The 13,013-nt window shown below is 42.9% G+C and overlaps 1 protein-coding gene across 1 annotated transcript in view; it reads left to right on the forward strand.

Moving 5' to 3' along the window:
- Positions 1-524: 524 nt before the first annotated feature.
- The window catches only part of zfhx3b (zinc finger homeobox 3b), a 272,318-nt gene continuing 259,829 nt past the window's right edge, over positions 525-13,013 (forward strand). The window contains exon 1 of the mRNA XM_079340133.1: positions 525-911. The gene's annotated coding sequence lies outside the window, so the exon portion shown is untranslated. The remainder of the gene's footprint in view (positions 912-13,013) is intronic.

The following is a 13,013-nucleotide window of genomic DNA, read 5'->3' on the forward strand; positions in this document are numbered from 1 at the left end:
TCAGCATCAGATCTTTTGGGGAGCTGTGTAAAACCAGTATGTTTTTCTTGTCTTTACTTTTTCCTGCACACCTCAAAAAGTGATGATAGCACATGGCTTTTCCGCTATCTCACCCTCAAGGCAAAATGTACAAGGCTGCTAGGCGGCGTTACCTCTTCCTCTTCCTACAGACTGCTAACCCCCTCAAAGGATGCTGATGTCTGGAGAGGGGGAATGCCTATGAGCAGAAATGGGGGAGAAGGAGGGAGGTTTGGGGATGGGATGGGGGGTAAAATGTAGTGGAGGAGGGAGGGGGGCAATAAATAGAGGGAAGAAGGAAGAGGGAGGGAATATGTGTTTGATTCAAAGAAAAAAAAAAGTCAATCCAGTCCCCTTGTTCTTTGTAGAACGTTTAGCTTTGACCCTCCCTTGCTTTTCTCAACTCCCTCCCACCCCACCCCCCCACCCCCCCCAAACCAGTCCACACACAGACACACAGGGTCCAGCAGATCCACTGGATATCACACCAGCGAGCCTTTTGCTATCTTCTGCACAGAGATGCATGCTTCTCAATATATATCCTCACTTTATGCTGTGTGTGTGTGTGTAAATGTCCACACTGTTGCAACAGGCAGACACTGAGGGAGGAGAGAGGGAAATAGGGAGAGAGAGTGACAAGAAGGGAGAGAGGAAGGAATAGAGAGAGGTATAGTGAGAGTCAGAGTGAAATAGGAAAAAGGGAGGGGGAGAGCTTTATATGTTGCTAACATGTTTATGATGCAGTGAAAAATATAAATTCAGACAAAAAAGAAAAAAAGAAAAGGTTTGAGGATAGAATGTGAGTATTTGTGGTGAACTAGTCCACACAGCTGCAGCCAAACAAGCCCTGACCAGACCTCTACTCTGGCTGAGCAGACTGGAGGCGACCCAGGGTAAGTTATGGGCTTTTTTTTTTTCTCCTCTCTCTTTCTCTCCCTCTCTACGCTGCTGATTACGGCGCTGCTGATTGATTGGTTAGAGGCTGCGGATTATCACGGGCCGCTCGTCACCAGGTACCTGATGATGAGAGGAGAGAGAGAGAGAGAGAAAGATGAGAGGAGGAGGGGAGGGGGGGGGGGGGGTTGGGTTGGTGGGGGGGGGGGGGGGGGGGTGGAAATTAGATGAGCATGGCCAGCGCTCACATCACCAGATCTCACTAACTCTCTTTCTGATTTCTCTGTTTACTCTGCCATTGTGCATTTGTATATGTGCAAGAAACAAAAAAAAGAAAAGAAAAGATTTTATGTATTCGTGTGTATTTGTGTAACATGTTGGCGTGTGTGTGTGTGTGTGTGTGTGTGTGTGTGTGTGTGTGTGGTCCCAGCCGGCACACGTTGCCAGCCTGCCTGCCTTTCCTGCAGTCAACCCGGCGTGTGCTGATGAGACTCTGGGAGGGGTTTTGCTGATGAGGGAAAAGCCAGAGGGGCCTTTTTGTGAATATGCAGATGAGGGGGCATGTGTAAATGGGAGGGGGCTCGACATGAGTGTGCGCCACACGCTTTATTGTTTATATGTTCTCCGTAGGGAGCCTGATCCTCAACAGATTGCCAGGGTTTGGTGTGATCTTGCCGCTGCTTTGTTTGGGGCATTCACTGACAAAGATGGAGAAGGAGAAGAGGAGAGCCGAGGAGGGGAGAAGGAAAAAAAAAAAACAGATAGATAAATGCAGTTAAAGAGAAAGGAGAGAGAAAAAAAATGCAAGCGCGGCTTCAGGGCATATTTTCACCCCATTGACAAGACGTGATGATTACTGTTTTGCCCCCTCCCTCCTCCCCCTGCACCTCCCCAGACGTTTTTCTAATCCATTTGCATGTCAAAGCAGTGAAGGCCACTGTGCAGATTAGTATGAGATGACATAATGATGTAATGAATTAAATGCTCCTGTTTAAGCACTGCACTTTGCTTCGGTGGGTGGCAGGGACAGGGGGAATGTAAGAGAGGAACAAGCAAGGAGGAGACATGCATGACTTCTGTCAAGTTTTTTTTTTTTTTTTTTTAAACATCACAGGAACACTGATTGAAATAACCTTTCCGACTTGATTTGATTACAAAACTACCAATGTGTTCGTCATGAGCTTAATGTTATTCACATATTTTAGTTGCATGTAAACTTGTTGTGACTGATAGTTGCAGACTCTGAAAGCTGGAAACGTACTTAACCGTAGAAATCTAATCAATGAATGCAAACTGAGCGCCAAGTTTCATTTGATTTTGTTTGTGAGAAAATCGACTCAGTTCTCAGTCTCAAGTTTTCTCAACTTTTCAAAAAAAAAAGGTGTAAGTGACATGATTCTTGTAGCTTTTACAGAATTGTCAAAGCCATCATTTCGTATTGATAAGAGAACACTGTGAGCTGGACGCTGTAGCAGAAGCTGTGTGTTTTGTAAAGTTTTAAAAATAGTGTAAGAAAAACAAAACACAATAGGTGTTCACATGTTTTGGGTTATATGCTCACACAGGTGAGGTGAATACTGAATCTTCAGATCCTTTCTTGCTGATTTTCTCTTTATCTCTACTTTTCTTTCATCATGGTATGACAATACTTTGTCTGTTAGAAACTCTTTTTTTTTTTTTTTTCAGGGAAATATTTTGCTTGAAATAAAAACCATATACCGTAGATGATATGTTTCCCTCAGCTTTGATCTAAATTGTCGTGGCCTTTGACACAGAGCACTAAAGTGGCTGTGTGTAGCGGCAGTAAAAGCGTGCCGAGTATATCATCGATTGATGCACTGGCTAAAGCAGTGTTTTTATGAAGCCGAAAAGATCTGAGACACGACACCTGGGTCTCCATGGAGAAACACCTACTGTGTGACAGGAGCTGGAGTGTGACACTCTTGTCATCTCCCACCACAGCAATGAGAGAACCCCCCCTACACTGACACACACACAGACCTAGGTCATGTGTAACATTTGGGATAGCTGCTTCATAGAAGACAAGGGTCTTACTGAGGAGATAGATGTCCTAAAGTTTGCGTTCTTCACACTACCTTCCTTCTCTTATTGATTTGAGATGTTACTACACAGATTCACATTTGCTCGCCTCAAGCTTGTCTCCTCTATTTGGTCCTGATTTGGTTCATTCTGGAGGGGTAAGAATTGACATGATTGACACAAAAATCAATAGTTAATAAAGACAACAGGATGCATCAGTGGGATCTTTTTTTGATCTTTTTATAGATTTATATACAGACATTTTCAATGAACTATTATTTAAGATTACACAAGCCTGATATAGATCTTAAGATATATCATATATTTAAGGCAAAAACCCCCAACTATATTTAGTTTTGTTATTAGTTTTACATTTTGCATCACAGAAGCAGCAACATTTTCTTCTGAATTTGTAAAAAACAGAGGAAAATTCAAAATCCGGCTGCTTAGTTTGTGATTTCTAGCCGTCTTCGGCATGGCCCCGGAGCTGTGTCCAGGCGGGTGTGGCCGCGTGGAGTCAGCTGGCTGGTGCAGGGGGTAATGAGTATGCACTGTGACAGCTGGGATAAAGTGTATGGATGTGTTTGGTGGGAGTAATCAGCTGCCGACCACGGGGTGCAAGTGGCTGATGTGAGGCTTTATGACTGCAGAGCTTAAACACACACACACACACACACACACACACACACACACACACACGCAGGCGCACATACACACGCACTGAGGTCCATCGGGACTGCATGCTTCACCTCACCCCTGCACTGCTGAACATAACCTGAACTTCACTGCTTGCTTCTCCTTTTTGAAAAGAAAAAAAAAGTACATTTTGAGAACAAACTAAGGACGAATGTGGTGTTTGGTTCATCAAAAATAAAAAAATGATATTTAATTGTAAGAAAACTTATTTGCATGAGGAATTTAATTATCATTTTTATTTGTGCCCAGCTATGCCACAGTGCTATAAACTGTGAGTGATGATCAAGCGTGTGGTTGTTAATATTGAATATGTTGTTTAATTTTGTAGCTGAGCAGCTTTGCTTCATTCTCAATTGAAGTTTTCAGAGCTTTTTGCTTCAGCGCTTTACGATTAATTGATAAAAAGTAGACCCCACTGGCAGATGAAACACAATACAAGATAATAAATGCATAAAGGGAAGTAAATATTGATCACCTGGTACATTAGAATAAATTGGCTTTGATTTGATTCATGCAGTTTGTGGGGATTGTTATAGTGTGTGAGAATCGGTAGTGTGGCGTAGCATTTATTTGACTGTCTGAGGGTGTGTGCTTGCTGTGCAACAGTAATCCTCAGCTCGGTTTGAATATTGTGTTTCTGTCAGGAAAAAGGTGAAAAAATATCTCTGTTATCCTCTGTTTGAGTTCTCTTCTGCGTGTTTGGAAATTGAAAGTGTGTGTGCTTGTGTGAGAGTTGGTATCCTTGCCTTGAACTTGTGGCCTTGTCACTCTGGGCTGCAGTTTTCCAGCAGCTCCTCCAGGTTCTCTATAGTCAATGAGGAGGATAGGCGGGAAAGAGGATTATTGGTATTGATCTACCCAGGGGGATCATTAGGCATCACTATCAATTCACAGCTCCTAGCACACAGCACCGGCCCGCACAGACATTGCCAATTTGTCCCTATTAGAGAGCCCAGTTTGTAGGTGTCTGCTGTGAGAGGCTGCTCAGGCCCCACTGGAGAGCAGCCAGCGAGGGCCTCGCCGAGGCCTGGCTACTGTGGACTCGGCTGCTCTGTACGAGGTGGAGAAACACTTGACGACCGGGGTCACCTTCTGAATGTCATGGGGCAAACATCATCAATATACGATAAAGCTACGGTTTTTATTGCTGAGAAAAAAAGAAAAAAAAATCCCTCTCTGTTTCACCGTGGTTCGCTTTAACAACTGGGCAAGTTGTTTTTGTTGGTTTTTTTTTAAATTTAGAAATGTAGGAAAACTACGATTTTTCAGACTGCCTGCACACATTCCACATCCTGTCGGTAGCTTCCTCTACATCCCCATATTATTTACCCAGGAGTAATTGGCACAGTAATAGAATACTTCAGTGAGGCTTATCCAGCCTGGCCCACTTATCTGTGTAAGCTGGCTGTTCTGGGGACTAAAGCTGCTAGATCCGTTGTCGCTGACTTTAACCCTCTCCGTTAGGCTCAGGTGTGCAGGGAGCAGCACTGCTAGCTGCACTCTGCGCGTGATGATGGGTGCTACATGCCAATGAGTTTTCATCACACACCACTTTGAGGTACAAATAGTTCACTAGTGTCTCTAGAAATGGCACAGAAAACGTACATATAGATGTGTTTGTGTGTGTGTGTGTGTGTGTGTGTGTGTGTGTGTGTTTATTTCCTACACTTGTTCGATCTCTGCACACATTTTGAAATTTGTTTGGGCAGAGGATTTCTTTCTTCTATTGAACGCAAACTATCATACCAGTCGCTCTGGTATCTCTGCTTTTTTACTTCATATAGGAAATGAAATATTGTACTGGAATAAATCAAGAATTACAGTCGCAGATTTTGAAAGCTGCTGTTAGTACAATTTGAAAAGGACATTTGCTGCACTGTGTCGCCCTGTAATGTAAAATATGTTAGAACCAGACTTAGCCTAACGATTCCATATATAATGGGTTAACATCTCGTTTGTTGGAAACATGTCAGTAGAACATTACATGACCAGACCAGACCATAGTGGGGCTGAACAAGAAGATACACTTACATAAGATTGCGTTGCGTAAGTCTGAAACATAAGTCATAGAAAAAAAAGTATGTTTTAAAAGTACAAGTCGACAGCAGGGTTCCATGTTCAGATGGGAAAAAATGTCTAAGTATTTATGTTGTTCAATTTTGACCGACACTTTCCCTGTCAGAGTCTGGAAAACAGTAACCAATAAAGCCTACTTGTACACACAAACACACACACATTCAGACGGTGAGGGAGCCACATAGACCCTGCAGCTGACCAAGTGGGTCAGTGAGCAGCAGGTGATTTTTTTCTCACGCCCCTGACCCCTCTACTGGCCTCTTTAGCTGCAGCCCAACAAAATCTTAATCATGCAGAAAGCAGATACCGACCACACTGACTGTACTCTCACTCCAAGCAAATGCAGTAGCCACTATTCTTCGAGTATATTTAATAGATTGTATAACATGTCATGTCGAAATCCCTGACTTTTTTTTTAACAGTGGCATGGCAAGTGAAGACAGTGTCATTTCACTCTGGGGTCTATTAGAGGGCGAGCCGGGTGTGAAGGACATCCCACAGATCTTTTAAGTGCTCTAATAAATCATCTCTAACACATTCAAAATTCATCAGTGCTGGCACTTTGCCCTCTTTTCTCCCTGAATCGGTGCTGCGCTGTCAGACAGCCATACCACATGAACACAGCAGCAGAAACCGTACTCCTGGGGGAAGAACATATTGGTCTTCAACCTGAGGTTTTTGCATGTGGAAATCAAAGGGCTCGTCGGTAATGATTTCAGTCTGGCCAGCGTGTGGTGGTCCTTTTGAGCTGCTATTCCCCAGTCATAGCGCTGCTTTCGCACTTCCTCACTCACACACAAGCTGCTCATAGGATGCTGTGTGAGGTCAACGACCACGATGACATATGGGGCATGGCTCTGTTTTAAGTGGGCCGTCCAGTCGGTCACACTTCATCAAACGTAAGGAAAAAAAAACAGAAACATTTGGAGGAATAAATCATTAAGAATATAGCATGCGACTTTTACTGTGATCCAGATGTTTTTTGCGTGTTTAATTGCACACACACACACACACACACACATACAGACACACACATACAGACACACAAAATAAAATAATGAACTGGATCATCTGATTGTTGTGTCGTCCTCCAGAAGCAATTTTTGGAGCCACCAAGAGAGGGCAGTGTGGCCTGCCTGAGAGCATGGCCAGCAGCTGCAATTCATGGCTGGAACATTGTGATCACCTGACATAAACACACACACACACGCACACACACACACACACACACACACACACACACACACACACACACACACACACACCTACACACACACACACACATACACACACACACACACACACACACACACACACACACACACACACACTGTCCCTTGCTTGGATGTTCCATACGTAGATAATATACAGACATGGCTGTCTTTCTTTTCTTTTCTTCACGGTGGTGAGGAGACGCTCTCTGATCTTCTCTCTGACATGCATGCCTTTCTTATATGTTCTGCAAAATGTTCATCTCAGTTCATCTTTAATTGATGTTTGTCCAGACAGAAGGAATTTATTCTAGTAGAAAGCAGAGCCATATACAACAGCCTGTAAATATGAACATACTCAGTCTATATTTATTATAAGCCAGAACTGTACCAATACTAATACAGGAATGGATGTTATATGAAATATCAGTAAAAGCACTGAGACGTTTGTTAAATTAAAAGCACTACATGGGTCCTCTCTTTTGTGTTTTTATGAGGCAGTGGAGGCAGACTGTCTGGAAGTAATCAGATAAAAACAGGACTCATTCATGATCCTCAGAATTGTACAAATGAAAAATAAACAGATCGCACAGAGCCAGTGGGAGCGATGCGTGTGCTTCTCCTTCTCTAGATTTCACCCAGAGGACGCGTCAATGGTGGATTTCAGCGCTAGAAATCCAACATTGTCTCAATCTTCATTTATGTCGCCTTTTTTTTTGTTATCTGAGAATGTTAGAATGTGTGTGTGTGTGTGTGTGTGTGTGTTTCTGGGGAGGAGGAGGGAGAGGCTTGTTCTGTGCGAGGAGGGAAAAGAAGGAGAGAAAAAGAAGGGAGAGATGGATGAGGGCAGTTTGGGGGCCCTGGGTGTTTTAATTATCCACTGCTCTGTCGTTGGGTCAGAGCTCGCTATCTCTCTCTGCCTTTATCCCTGTCTCATGATTTGAGCAGTACCTTTATCCCTAAGCCTTCTGCTCCTCTGGCCAAACAAAGAAAAAAGGGAGGGCATAGAAGGGGTTTTACAGCAGTAACTATGCCACGTTTACCATTAGTATCCCTCAATCTCTTCTTTTTTTAATGTAGTGCAGAGCAGACTAACTTCAATAATGTGACCCCTGCAAGGCCGCGTAGTGTTGGAAAATATGACTGTTGGGATGCAAGATCCTCATGCACTATGGCAGAGCCGGTTTAGTTCTGCTTTCAGTGCTGGCAGCCTCCTAAACAAGGGAGGTGAAAGAGCACTTTTTTTTGTTATCTTTTCCCTCCCTTCACTCTTCTTTCTGCCTTTTTTTTTTTTTTTTTTTTTTTCGTAAGAGGAGATCATCGAAATGCCAAGTGTTCCAGGGACGCCGTTTGTCTGATAACACTATCAGCTCAGGAATGGCTACTGTGGATGGGCACGGTGGTCACGTGACCTCGCTGTAGAATTTCCTTGAAGCGGAAGTTTCCACATTTGTGCAAAGCATGAGTCGATTTAACCGGTATTGAATATCCTGATACAATGGTGCTTAATGACAAGGATTGACTTTTAACAGAAATACCAGTTTTCCATGAATACAATAATAACAATAAGACATATTGTATTACCACTTCTTGTTAAAAAAAAGGATTTACATAATCACTTACCTTTTGAATATATAAATGTTTTTCTTGTAAATTGTAAACATGGTGTTGTTTTTTTATTGATCTAAATATATTCTCATAAAACTCCATCTCGAAAAAAAAAGAATGCAATATGGTTGTTGGCCAAAGCAAACATTTCAACATTTTTGTTAGTGATTCTCTTTCTTGTTCAGGGAAACAAATTCATTTGAGGAAGGAAATTAAATGTAGACAAACAATTAAAACAGATAAACCTGGAGACAAACAAAAGCCTTCTTTCCTGCCCCGTTGAATTCTAGATATTGTTTTGTTTGGCCAAAAAATCCCCAAGACAAATGTATTTATCAGTGTGTGCATAATAGCCTGTGCGTGCATGCGCACGTGCGTGCGTGTGTGTGTGTGTGTGTGTGCGTGTGCGTGTGAATCGTATATCCTGAGTGCCTATGTGGTAGTGTGTCATTTCTGGACCATACTGTATCTCCATGACAACATGGTTTTGATGTGGGCTCCCTTCCTGACATTTCCCCCATTTGGGGAGGCTTGTGAATTGCCTCTCCTCTCCTTCAGTCAGCATGTCACATGAAAAAAAAGGTGTTGGGGGAGAGAGAGGGGGTAAATTGGGGGGGTAGTGTATGGGGGGGGGGGGGGGGGGGGTATGAGGAATCTAATGGGCGTCTGGTCTGATTGTCCTCAGCCGTGGCAGTAGAGACAAAGCAGATGAATTGTGCAATGGATTCGAAGAGATTGGAGACAAGTGCATGTCAGCAGCCCCTCCATCTCTTCTCCCCCCCCCCCCCCCCCCCCCCACCTCTCATCCTCCTCCTCCTCCCATCCTCCAGGATCCCTCCCTCTCCATCTCTCCTCTCTTTTTGTCTGACATCCTGGAAAAAAAAGCAGGCATGACAGCGGTGCTCTGCTCGAGCAAAACATTAAAAACAAAATGCAATCCTCGCCCGTTTTCTTTCAGAAGACATATTCAGGCAGACGTTCAGTGGGTTGAGCCCATATTAATTGTGAAACACTGCATGACAAATCGTCCTAATATTAATCACTAAGCAAACATCAAGGACGTTTTGAATCAGGCTGTCGGAGATGCTAAAAATGACTGACATCTTTTATGAGAAACACATCTAAAGACAAAGGCACTTTTCTCATCAGCTTTAAAGAGGCACGCTTTGTGAAATCAGAGCTTTTCTAGAGTTGTTTCTCTACAGTTTTGTGTGACAGTTTCATGTTTAAGTGTATCTTTTTTTTGGGGGGGGGGGCGGGGGGGGGTATAGTAATGTTTGACTGTCCATGTAGAGTCCTTTTATATTCACTGCATGTGCGTAGTTTAAACTTTTCACTGGTTGTTGAACTCCAGGAAAAACCTTAAAGTCGCCTTCAAACACTGAAGTTGGAGATTGAAAGCTTTTCTTTGTGCTTCCACATGTTCATCTTTGAACCCTTCAAGAAAAATCATAGAGAGCTTGAAAGCCTTATTGAATTTAATTTTGCCTCTGTCTATGACGTATACGGCTCTGGACAGTTCCTCAGCTGGGGTGAATGCTTGTGAATTGTAGAAACCTAGCCCAGGACTGTGAGTGAGAGGATCTCCTACAGTAAGTGTGTTGATGTGCTTTAGACAGCTACTTTGGCTTTGAAGTTTCAAAGAGGAAATACTCCAAAGACACTGAGGGTTTCATTTCTCTTCCACATACAGGAGGAGACATATTTTTGTGTTGAGAATATAGAGTTTTTAGAGTTTTATTTTTTTTGTTAATGTATTGTTGTTAATAAACAGCGTAGGCATTTTAACATCCTTCAGTAGATGTAACATCATTTGGATAAAAGGTGTGAGATTTCAAAAGCAGAATCCATTATATTCAGAATAAGTGCTGCTATTTTAATTTGTTCATGACTTAAATAAACCTCATTATTAAGACGAATACAATGTAATACATTTTCATTTCTATCAAGTGACCACCTTGACAGTCTTGGTCTGGTCTGCCAGCTTTTGTTTTGTGTTGACTGCATTTATTATTCATCTTTTGTATCAGTCTGTATTTTAAAATGAATAATGGAGGAGGTATCAGAGGAGGAAGAGGGATGTGAGAGAGGGGTGCCACACAGCATGTGTCCTTGGCTGTTCTCTGCGCCTGCACTCCTCACGGTGGAGGGGGGGGGGGGGGGATCTGTGCCGGGTGCAGGGCCAGAATTCTGGGTCCTGCTCTCTCTCTCTCTCTCTCTCGCTCTCTCTCTCTGCCTCTCTCTCTCTCTCCCTCTCTCTGCCTCTCTCTCTCTGCCTCTCTCTGCCTGCTTACCTGGCTGGCTCTCTTGTCGGTTTTAATAACAGTGTATAAATCAAAAGCCTCCTGTCAGCCACACAGCCTTCATTAAATTCAAATGGGGAACGGGTCTCTTTGGATCCAATTTTAATAAAACCAGGTAATCAAATATGGGTTTAAAAATGGGTCATCATTTCACAGCCTCACAGATGTCTGCCCGCCATCAGCTTCTCCTGTATGCACATTTAACATTTCAGGGAAGAAGACCCCACTTACTCACAGTATATACATTCTCTGCAAGAGCTGATATATGTTGTTTCTTGTACACACACACACACACACACACACACGACACATACAAATTGATTTATTATCATTCATGATAACTAAGAAACACAAGAGAAATCCTCTTCATGATGTAGAGAATATTATTAAACACTTAAGTATAAAACATCCTCCTCCAATCAAACTGTAAAACATCAAACAAGAAGCAACCAAGTACCAATCTATACATACTGTATATACTGTATATACTGTATATATATTGAACCAGGGAGCTGTAGATGGGTGGATAGGTAGACAGACATGGATCTTATAAGCATGTAACGTGGTCGGGCAGGTTTTGATTCAGTGGGGTTCGTGTCACAGCTCAGGCTTTACGCTGCACAGACATGCTCCTTACTTTTCATTGTTGCTGATTTTGAAGTGAGGCACAACGATTTTCCTTACTGGAAATATACCGGCTGTCCAAGCGCTTGTTTTGTTGTCGTGTGCAATGGTTTTATTCCAACGTGTTGACCTGCATGTCATGCGTTGTCTCTGTGCTTTCGTTTGGAACGTTAACGCTGATAAGTCCATAGCACATAGAGCACCTGTTTCTGCGTCTGGAAACCTTCATTTAGGGGCGTGATGGGGAAGATGATGGAGGTTTGTGAATGCGATAGACAGACTGATACCCCCACTTCTAATAATGCATGGAACAAAGGGTATAACTGTCATCTTTTACAAAGAACTGTATCAGCTGCTTTACACTTGTATTTTTTAATGATCAAAAGAAAAAACTACCTGCATCTTACATGTTTCGAGCAGAAGAGGGCACTATGAGTTGCTGAGAAGCGTTTTCTCTTCCTGTTCCTTGTGTCTGTATCTCATCCCTCTGTCTGTCCTTTCACTTCTTTTTCCTCACTGAGGTTTTTTTCCTGTTGTAATGCACTATGTGTAATTTAAAGCAATAATCAACATGCACTTATGGCATACTATAGGAAGACCTATACCAGATCATATTCACTACGCTCAAATTGTGCACATGTTCACGTGTAAACACATCACTGTCGTTATATCTTCACACTGAAAAGTAGCGATATTCACGAGGAGTACTTTTTTAAATTTCACATCTGGAGGCCTTGAAACGAAAAAAGAGTCCTTCTTTCAAGAACACACCTCTTCTCCATGTTCTCCACTGTAATATGGCCTTTACTGCTGGATGGGTTTTTTCATTGTACATACATTTTTTATTTTTTTTTTATCACTCAAAGCTTTCTAGGGTTTAGCATTTACTTTCGTTCTGACTTCAGTGAAGCGCCTTTTCTTACTCGACAGTATTGTTGTAAAGTGTTTTTTTTTTCTTTATGATTTTCGAGTTGCCTCTTTTTTTCGGCTTTCTTTTGTCAAATTTGCTTGTCCTTTTGTAAGAGAGAGAGAGAGAGAGTGAGAGAGAAAGACGCGGAGAAAGAGCTGTCCCGTGATTATTTGTCCTCCTCGACAGCCACATAATCACTGCCGGCTCTACCCGAGCGTTGTGCCCTCCACAGGCGGGTCAGAGGAGTCCCGATCACCCCCTGGTGCATCTACCTCCTGCCTCTGTTCTTCCTGCCTCCTTTCCTGTTGCCACCGTGGCCTGCCATGTTAGTGCGAGCTCCCGCTGTTCAGCCCTCTCCTTCAATAAATCTTCATATGTGTTGGAGGGAAAGGTGGAGGGTAGAGACAACAATAACCACAGCTACTCTCCATCAAAGGGTTATCTGGCTTTCACAGGCGCTCTGACAGACTGCTCTCTGACACTGAGCAAAGGCCGAGTGCTGTGTCTCTGACACGGTAGGGGCCCTGAGTTTGGAGACAGAGAAGGGATTCATTAGTAAAAAAAAAACTAAAAAAAAAAATGTTAGAGAAGTTTAAGAATTTCAAGGGAATAACCTAACAATCAAAGGAGGAA

This window comes from Symphodus melops (genome assembly GCF_947650265.1).
Source record: "Symphodus melops genome assembly, chromosome: 3".
NCBI classification, from domain to species: Eukaryota; Metazoa; Chordata; class Actinopteri; order Labriformes; family Labridae; genus Symphodus; species Symphodus melops.